Here is a 9,996-nt window from a genome sequence, read left to right on the forward strand (position 1 = left end):
CTGAAGCTTTACAATTATTTTTGCTAGTTTTCTAATAAAGTCTCCAAGACTTTTACTAATAAGTCTGAAAGGATATCGATAAGTTTGCCAAGCCAGAAACTGTTTATGCCTGATATATTAAAGCTCAAATTTCTGATTAAAAACACCACTTTTTTTTTTTTTTCCTTCAAACGCAGATTTAGATGTGCAATGAAATAAAATAATGCATCAGAACAAGGGCACCATCTATAGAGCCTGGGAGGTCAGTTGGGGACCATCAGGAAAGCATTCACATGTCCAGGGTCCAGTGAGATGAACCTGCAATTGGTCCCACTGGCTTCATGTCAAGGCTAAATCTCATCACGTCAACATTGGGCTGGCAGTCCTCCACGTTAGTTATACTAATGCACTTGGCACCAGCACTTCTCTAGCTGTGAATAAAAGGAAGCAGCTGCAATTAATCCACAATCTTCACAGCAATAAATGCAGCACCATTATTAGGCTCCCAGCACGCAGAGGAAGGTATATGCTGCACTTCCTGCAGAGAAGTGTGGAGAGGTGCACACACCTCCATATTGGACATATTGGTTCACGGCAGATTGAGGGAAGTTGTGAGTTTTTTGGGAGACTGTAAAATAACTTAATTTTGTCAGGCTGTTAAAAACAATGCAGGGTTTCCCCCAGCATGTTATTAGCTTTAACTCACACACATCCCACCAGGCTAAGCATCGTTTATTTTAAATGCGTCGATATTTGAGAGAGACATAAAACGGTCATTAAAGTACCCGTCCGCGAGAAAACCTACCGATCTAAATAGCTAACATGCTAGCTGTTATTAGCTCGACGCATAGCGCCCCTCCTTTAAGCTGGCACACAACGTTCCCCGCACTCCCGTTCCTCTAGTCTGTTTTAGGCTCTTTAGATTTCATGAAATTAACAAAATTTAAAAAAAAATGTACATTACCTTACTAGATAAAATGTTAAATCGTCAGATTAAATAAAAAGTATACCAACAACCAATCTCAGTCATTTTCTAACCCAGTTCTGCATAAATATTGAATTCAGGATATATCAATTGATAGTTCCTCTGTAAAACGAAAGCCAGTCCTCTGCAACTAGCGTCGGTCAGAAAGGATAAGCTTTATAAACAGCATAAAACAACATTATGCCAAACAGAAAAAAGCAACACGAATGCTTGAACTGAACAAATGCAGGTAGAAAATCTACAGGCTACATTTAGGTCATGTCCACCATAGCAGATGCTTTTAATTAAGAGTCTCATAATTCAGATTTCCCCACTCAAATAGATGGACTTTTATTCAATCTGTCCTATTAGTTGCACAGTGTAAAACAAGACAAAAACAGGAAATCAGAAATCTTAAAAAAAAAAAAAAAAAAAAAAAAAAAAAAAAAAAAAAAAAGAGAATATAATCGTCTGAATGGCAAAATAATACAGGGTTTAAGTGCTAACCTAACCCTAACACACCAGTGGAGTATGTTTATTTACTGGTCGTTATACTGAAGCTGAAAACAAAGAATTCAATACTAACAATGTTTAACTGCAGTGGCAGGCTCAGGATTGTTTCCATGTTTGCAAAAACAATGACTGCTGCTAAAAGGCATATTCAGGGACCCATTGTTGCATTCGGATCCCATCAGAAATACCAGTTTCTCATTAAGAAATTCCCTTTTCCCCGCATTATTTAAAATTATTACGTATACATCTTCTTGGATACAAGATAAACAGTTTCAGTATGAAATGTTCAAAGGACCACAGTCAACTTTTAGTCATTCACTGAGAGTCAAGCTAGAGCCACTACTGGACATTGGTCACTCAAGAACTAAAGTCAACTGAGACAGCAATGGCCCTTTGTATCCTAAAGCTTTCCATTTTGTTAAAAAATAAAATAAAAATGTATTTAAAATTGTCCATTATGTAACAAAAAGTATATAGGAACACTTGAAAGTAGCAGAAAGAGATGCATAAACAAAACGGTAGACTAAATGCAAAGATTGAGAAGCAAATTTTTCAAGTTTCTGCTGATACACTGGTTAAAAGGGACCGATAGTTTGTCTGCATTTGAAAATATTTCTGCTTTTACATCCAATTAAAGTTTCAGATTCATCAGGTTTCCAGGTTAAATGGCAACTAGATAAACTTAAGAACTCAGTTGTGCCTGGAAACAAGAACCGGTTGAGAGATTCAGTTTGCTGGCAACAAGTCAGGAATTAAATTTTATATAAAAATGAAAGCCAAAACAGTTAATCTGTTTAAATATATGCAGTTTAAAAAAGTTTCTGTATTTAGTGTAAAAAGGTTAAAACTGCCATCATAAGTACAAAGTGGTTAAAATAATATTTGAAAGGGCAAGATTAGAAACCAATATTACATAATTGTCACTCAGGAGGGAAATTTCCATGAAAGCAGACACACACACACACACACACACACACACACACACACACACACACACACACACACACACACACACACTAGAAGTACTAATAAAATAAAAACTACACAGACCAGATCTTATGGGTCACCGGGCATTGCATATAAAGCACTGTTCATTCGTGGATGTGAAATAATCTTTTTTTTTTGCTGGATCCACAAGAACCAGAATGCAAAGAATCGTCAGACATGCGCAAATTCAAGAGAGAATTCCTGATCTAATTAAAAACTGTCTGCATGCAGTTTTGCATCATCTGGACCATCTACCACATTGTTTTGCTAGGTCTACTTCATGGCTTTTGGCAAATTTCCACATGGCTTTCTTAGCAGCCATCCATCCATCCGTAGATTTGAAGAGAACACCACTAAAAAGGTTGTCCTGTACATTATTTTTCATCTCTGCAGCTCCTCCAGAGTCACCACGAGCCTCTTGGCTGCTTGTCTGATTAATCCGCTCCTTGCCCGGACTAATCAGTTTACGTAAGCGACCATGTCTCGGCAGATCTGCAGTTGTGTCATGCTCCTGCGATCTTTGAATGACGCGTTGAACGGTGACGATAGCTCTGTTTACTTGTTTGTTTACTGGTGTTCACAGAACAGCTGCATGTATGCAGGAGACTGATTTACACACAGGTGGGCTGTATTTACTGATTAGGTGCCTTTTGAAGGCTAATGGTTGCATTTGATTTGTTTTAGGGTTTTTAACAGTAAAGGGATTCGATTAACGATCTAAACCACAGTTGTCAGGATTTTCCCCTCTGACAAAAATTAGAAAACCATGAATCATTTTCTTTTCACTTAATAATCAGGCTCCACTTTGAGTTGGTCCATTACATATTTTAATGCAGTAAAAACACATTGAATGAGGAAAATAGGAACGCTTTTGCCCTATGTGGTTTCATTCAGATTCCCTAAAAAAGTTTATGGAAACTATTTATCAAAAAAAAGGGTTGCTATGTCTAAATGGAAATGATGAAAATGCTCCTCAAATACACCCAGACGTGATGAATGAACGCCGTGTAAAACCACTCCCCTCAGTTTTGTTTAACTTGACGTTTATTTTAAGAAACAAGGCAAACATTGAAGTTTGATGTTATTGCCTCATCAACAGGACCCTCATATCTGCTGCTAGCGGTTATGAGTAACTTCAGGACCATCATCGTTAATTGGTGTCTTAAAATGCATACATTTAAACATGTCCAGACCTTTTTTCCCCACACACACACACCCTTCTTTACATTACCTGTTCAACAGGGCGAGAAACAAAGCCAAATCCTCCACTGGTGGTGCTGGTGTTGGGGGGACTACTCCATGCATGTGTGGCAGTTACTGGCTGTCAAAGGCGAGTCTGTTCACGGGAAGGAGGAAAAAAACGAGTCAACGGTCAGAGGTGGTCGATAATCCTCAAATATAACATCTTTTCATTAAGCAGAATTGTGAAAAAGCTCACAGTAACACAAAGACAAGGAGTCATTTACTCACCGGTGATTAGCAGTGCTGCTGCTCGCCTCAAACTCTCTCTGAATTACTCCTACGAAGCGCGTCAAATATGGGCAGGAAAGCCGCAGCCGCTTCCGGTTGGCTGGGTTCAAATTAAGTTCACGGGGACTCGCACCCAAAATCGCCAACAACCGCTAATGCCTTAAATCGAATATTTTTAAACAAAAACAATTTGTGATCCAACCGAAGCCTTAGGACGACTCACGGAAGATTAAGACGTTTTTGATACGTTTCAAACTCCAAACCATGCTTTTATTTTGAAATTAAACAGATCTTTTCCGGTTTTGGTGACGTAATTTATGTTAGCTTTGTTGCAGTGGGTTGTTAGGTGATCGTTGCTGCGCCTGCGTAAACGATGATTCACATTTCTGAGCAAACGCGTCTTTCCGTTATAATTCCTGTTACTCTCTGAGATAATCGCAAAGATAAAAAAAAACGAACCGCAAAACAAATATTTTTTTAAAAAAACGTTTTCATAATAAGATATATAAAACAAAAACTTTCATTAACAGAAGATTGGTGATGTTTATTATTTATTCATTTTTCAGTCAATCATCAAATAATTTGTCAGCACTACAGGCATAATTACTGAAAAATTATTGAAAAGGTACAGACGGAAGCACAGTGTTTATATATGTATCTGTCCTACACATTAAATTAAACTACCCATCATCGTTCTTACATCATATGAAAGTAGAAAATAGAACATAACAAGAACAAAAAAAACATATAACCCTATTTAATTATCAGAATCATAAAAAAAATTACAAATGTAACAATATGTTATTTATACTTATAGCCCTCAAATATTATCCCCCTTATCGTTTTTTTTATTTTAATTTTTGTAAACCATTAAGAAATTACACATTTATAAATCCATACTTGCATCATTCCATATAACTCCAACAATAGAAACACACATAATTTTAATCTCTTTTTAACATGTTTCAAAAATTTACAAATCTGTCTCAAATGCTATTTGGATTCACATAATTTAAAGAATCTTTGCACTCCAACAGGTGGTATGTTTAATTTTTCTCTGTGCATTATTTGCATAATTTTGTAACAGACCAAATCATGCAATATCACAATATTAGATTTTATAAACAGTGGATTAGTATGTTCATAGTCCCCAGCCTTATTAATAAAGCGTATAGCTTGTATTTGTAATAGAACTATATCATTTATTTATGAGCTTATCTGCTTTAGTAAAGTGGTAGAATTGGGAATATTATTTCTGAACACAGTGTATTACCAAATATATTTATGTAAGAAGTCAGAAAACATTTGCTTTTCCTGCGTCATGTCAGAGGTGACTCATCTGTGGTTGCATTACGCCTTTAATAATACCATGCATTTCATTTTAACTTGGCCAGCTTTCATAAAGAAAAAAATTGCATTTCACAATAAAAGTTACACAACACGTGTTGAATCATAAAACCAAAAATGTGTAAGCTAAGTGAATAAAATCTGACTTGAAGTGTTTTTGTTATTGCCTATTGGGAAGGAATTTGATTTTAAAAAATGATTACAGATTTAACCAATGCTAAGATAATTTCCAACTTCAAATGAGATTACATGTTGACGTTATACTTACTACAGTGTCTGGTGTAACATTAATATAATATTGGAACTAGGGTTGCATTGTATTTGTCTTTATTTTTGGATAATGGTCTGATTTCATAACAGGTGTATAAACTCAATCTTCTTTCCGTGTAACAAGCCTTGAGATCACACTTGCTGTGAATTAACCCAGTGTAAATAAACTGGGTAAAAATACAGCGTGATCAAACAAATTATCACATTGCAGTGTCAATACTTCCGCCGCTCTGTATGCACTCAGTCCAGTAACCTCTTCCAGGTAACTGATCATCACCCACCTCCACATCTGCTCCTCATTTCCCCCTGTTAGTCACCTAAGCGCTTGTTCCCAGGCTTATGCTGGCATATCCTGACCCTCCATTATCTTTAAGGCAATCCAATAAAAACGCTCTGCTGGAAGTTTGCCAATAAAACCCCAGTATAGCCAATATGTCACTGATATTTTGCCCACCATGTTTAACACGAGTGTATGCTGAAGAATGTGGGTTATTTAAACAGTCAGTGTGGATGGGAGAAAAGCAAGAAGGAATGTAAAAGAGAAAGCAAGTACAGGATAAAACTAAGAGCTCCATCATAAAGTCTCTCTTGTTGATAACACATGGTCTGCTGTCACCCTTAAGATAAGTTTATCAAAAGATTATCTCTGTTCTAATTGCTTTATCTGTAATGGTCTGGTCTGTCTCTCCAGCAGTTACTTACTCATACCGCAAAAATCATTTTGGGTACATATAAAACAGACTTATTATTCAGCCTGGGTGCACAGATTCTTCAGCTTTGAAATTAAAGAAGTGGTTTATCATGCATCAACAATGTCAGAATAAGAATTTACATGCAGCTTATGGTCTACTGTTTTAATTAATGCACTCTTTGTTTTCTTTCCTGTATAAAGTACTCTCAACACGGTCCCTGTGTTTACCATTGAGTCTTTCCTACTCTGAGGCATTAATAGAACCATTGTTGTTTTCAACTTTTGATACAGTTTTGTCTTCTTCCACTAATTTGCTGTAGGACTCTTCCCAATAAGCTTAGAAGAGTGGAAACTCCATGTAATCCAGGCTATTATTCAGATAAAATCAAAATGTGATTGAGTGTAATTTCCTTGTCATTTTAGTCTGATCGTTTCTAATTCACATTTTTACTGACATGTTCGCTGGACTTCTCATTGGCGCCTTTTTTTTAACCATTGATGTAGAGTTGTTATGTCTGAGTCTGAGTTTTTGATGTTTTTCATCTGGCTGCAAGACAAAAAAAAAATCCCTAAACAAGGACAATAACAAAGTTGTCCTGAGACAGAAAGAAATGATAATATACAACGGTCTAAGAACATCTTTTAAAATGTTAGTAATGTTGTTGAAGAGCTCCGTGTGTTCTGCTGGATTTAAACCAAAACGAAATGAGAATTTTTAACATCATAGTAGAGGTTAGATATGAAAGCCAGCATGTGAGCAGAAGCGCTTGTACTTCCTGAGGAGGATGAGGAGAGCCCACCTGCCCCCGCCCATCCTCACGACCTTCTACAGAAGCACCATAGAGAGCATTCTGACCAGCTGTCTCTCTGTGTGGTGTGGAGGCTGCAGTGCCTCTGACTGGAAAAACGTGAGGAGAGTGGTGAGGACAGCAGAAGGGATCATTGGGGCTCTTCTTCCCTCCATAAAAGACATTTCATCTCAGCACTGCGTGTCCCGAGCCTGTAACATCATCAGGGACCCCTCACACCCCCACCATGGACTGTTCTCCCTACTGCCCTCTGGGAAGAGGTTCCGCAGCATCCGCTGTAGGTCCACCAGGTTCTGCAAAAGCTTTTTCCATGCTACCATCAGACTGTTGAACTGCTGCTGAACTGCTGATCTATAACCCATTAACTCTGCACAACATTCGCATATTTGCACATTTTGCACATTTTGCATCATTGCATTTCCATCTAGCATTACAAATGCTGCCGAACTCTTTGTTTTTAAATGCATTCTTGCACAATGCCCTTTGCATAATCAAATTCTGTATATACAAATTTAAAAAAAAAATACCCACCTGTACACTGTGACTTTCTCCTGCATTGTTTACATTTCAATTGTTTTACTTTTAAATTACTGCTGCACCCTATACTGTATTTTAAATCTACTGTAAATTACAAGCTGTATTCTTGCACAAATGCCCTTGTAGAATCAATTCTGCACATACAAATGGTTTTAAAAATACTCACCTGTACACTGTAACTTCTCCTGCATTGTCTACATTTAAATTGTTTAGTTTTAAATCACTGCTGCACCTTATACTGTAATTTAATTTTTACTGTAATTTACAAGCTGTATGCAACGAAATTTCGTTCTGTACGCACTCTGTGCATACAAAAAATAAAGTTGTCTAAGTCATGTGGGGGGCTTATTTTGAATAATTTGCTGAGTACACATGACAATTTACAGGATTATCATAATATTGCTCTCTATATAATTGAAATAAATATTTACACAATAAATCGTTTATTTCATCTAACTTTTAAGAATTTAGTTTAATCTTTATTGAATAAAACTTACCCGACTCCGTTTTGTTGAATAAAATCCACGTTGTGATACTGCCACCTGTTGGTCAGGTCTTGGTAATGACTGCTAAAGCTATGACTGATAAATGCAGTCTTTTGAAACAGTTTTCTTTCTTTCTTTCTTTCTTTCTTTCTTTCTTTCTTTCTTTCTTTCTTGCTTTCTTGCTTTCTTTCTTTCTTTCTAAAAGTATTTACTTCAACACAACTTGTTAAATCACCAATTGATCCATAGGTGCCATAGAAATTAGAATATTACTGACAAGTTAATTTATTTAAGAAATATATTTAATATTTTGTATAGATCTGTCACACTCAGGGATATAGTTTAAAAATGCATTTATAGTTTTGATAATTATGGTTTACAGGATAAAAATTTGAAAACCCAACATCCAGTTTCTCAGAAAACGTATTATTAAATAAGACCCAAAAAAAGGAGAACTTGTACAACAACAAAACTGCCTGATGAAATTAAAGTGTCGATGTGCTTTACAGCATATGCATGCAACATTTGCATGAATTGCTGCATCATTGCAGTGTGGCATGACAATAATTAGCCTGTGGGAGTTAGGGAAGCCTGGGCTGCCTTAAAAGCAGCTTTCAGCTTGTTTGTATTGCTGAGCCTGGCTTCTCTCATCATCCTCTTGGCTCCTCTGTAAATTATCTGTGGGGTTTAGCTCAAACCAGTTTGCTGGTCAACCTAGCGCAGCAATATACAGTAATAGATGTTTTGCTACCATTTGTATAGTTGGCACGTGCAAAATCCTGCTGCCAAATGAGACTGGTATCTCCATACTGCTTGTCAGCATCACCAGGCATTAGGTGCTCTCAAATGTTCCTGATAGGTGGCAAGGATCACTTTGGACTCGATAAAGCCCAGTGGACCAACATCAGCAGATGACATTGCTCCCCAATCATCACTGACTGGAAACATAAACTTGGAGCTTTAGAAACCTTGATTCCACGTGTTTTGTCTCCTTCTTCAGAGTCCAGCACCTTGATTTCCAAATAAAATACATCTCCTTTCATCCGAAACAAGGACTTTTGACCTCGTTAGCATTGCCTTAACACAGGGATGTAACAGCTGAATGGCCCTTCCCTTATAGTCCTCTCAAAGCTCTGGTCATTTCTGTCATTTGGGCGGTTGTTTTCTACCACATTTCTTCCTTCCACCAAACTTTCCATTAACATGCTTGGCGACTGTACTGGACAACTATCAAGTGATGATTCTGCTCCGTCTTCTCTAACCCCCAGTGGGTCGAGGTAGATGACCGTTCAAACTGAGCCCGGTTCTGGTTCTGGTTCTGCTGGAGGTTTTTCCCTTCCTGTTAAAGGAGAGTTTTCCTCTCCACTGTCGCTTCATGCTTGCTCAGTATGAGGGATTGCTGTAAAGCCATCAACAATACAGACAACTGTCCCTGTGGCTCTACGCTCTTTCAGAAAGGAAAAAAATCCTGCTTGTCAAGACTTGATGCAATCTGCTGGGCTTCCTTGGATAGGAAACTTTTTTGACCAATCTGTATAATCTGATTTAGATAGATAGATAGATAGATAGATAGATAGATAGATAGATAGATAGATAGATAGATAGATAGATAGATAGATAGATAGATAGATAGATAGATAGATAGATAGATAGATAGATAGATAGATAGATATCTTTATTGTCATTTTGTATGCACAAAGTGCGTACAGAACCTGTACAATCTGATTGAATCTGACTTTGGAAAGCGCCTTGAGATGACATGTTTCATGAACTGTCGCTATATAAATAACATTGAATTGAATTGATCACACTTCCTCGTAAGGCTATAACTTTTTTTATATACATTTACATGTTTGTGCATCACACGAGTTTCACTTCTTTGACTGCCTTGCTGAAACAAATAAAAAAGTAAATTATCCTACATCCATATATACCTAGATGGAC

At 37.1% G+C, this 9,996-nt stretch overlaps 1 protein-coding gene across 3 annotated transcripts in view; it reads right to left on the minus strand.

The window, feature by feature from the left end:
• Nucleotides 1-4,040, minus strand: part of slc4a2b (solute carrier family 4 member 2b) — an 80,182-nt gene extending 76,142 nt beyond the window's left edge. For all 3 annotated transcript variants that reach the window (XM_036125175.1, XM_012850061.3, XM_012850062.3), the window contains exons 1-2: nucleotides 3,914-4,040; nucleotides 3,675-3,779 (exon numbers count right to left, since the gene is read on the minus strand). The gene's annotated coding sequence lies outside the window, so the exon portion shown is untranslated. The remainder of the gene's footprint in view (nucleotides 1-3,674; nucleotides 3,780-3,913) is intronic.
• Nucleotides 4,041-9,996: the final 5,956 nt, after the last annotated feature.

This window comes from Fundulus heteroclitus, chromosome 21, assembly GCF_011125445.2.
Source record: "Fundulus heteroclitus isolate FHET01 chromosome 21, MU-UCD_Fhet_4.1, whole genome shotgun sequence".
In the NCBI taxonomy this organism is placed as follows: domain Eukaryota; kingdom Metazoa; phylum Chordata; class Actinopteri; order Cyprinodontiformes; family Fundulidae; genus Fundulus; species Fundulus heteroclitus.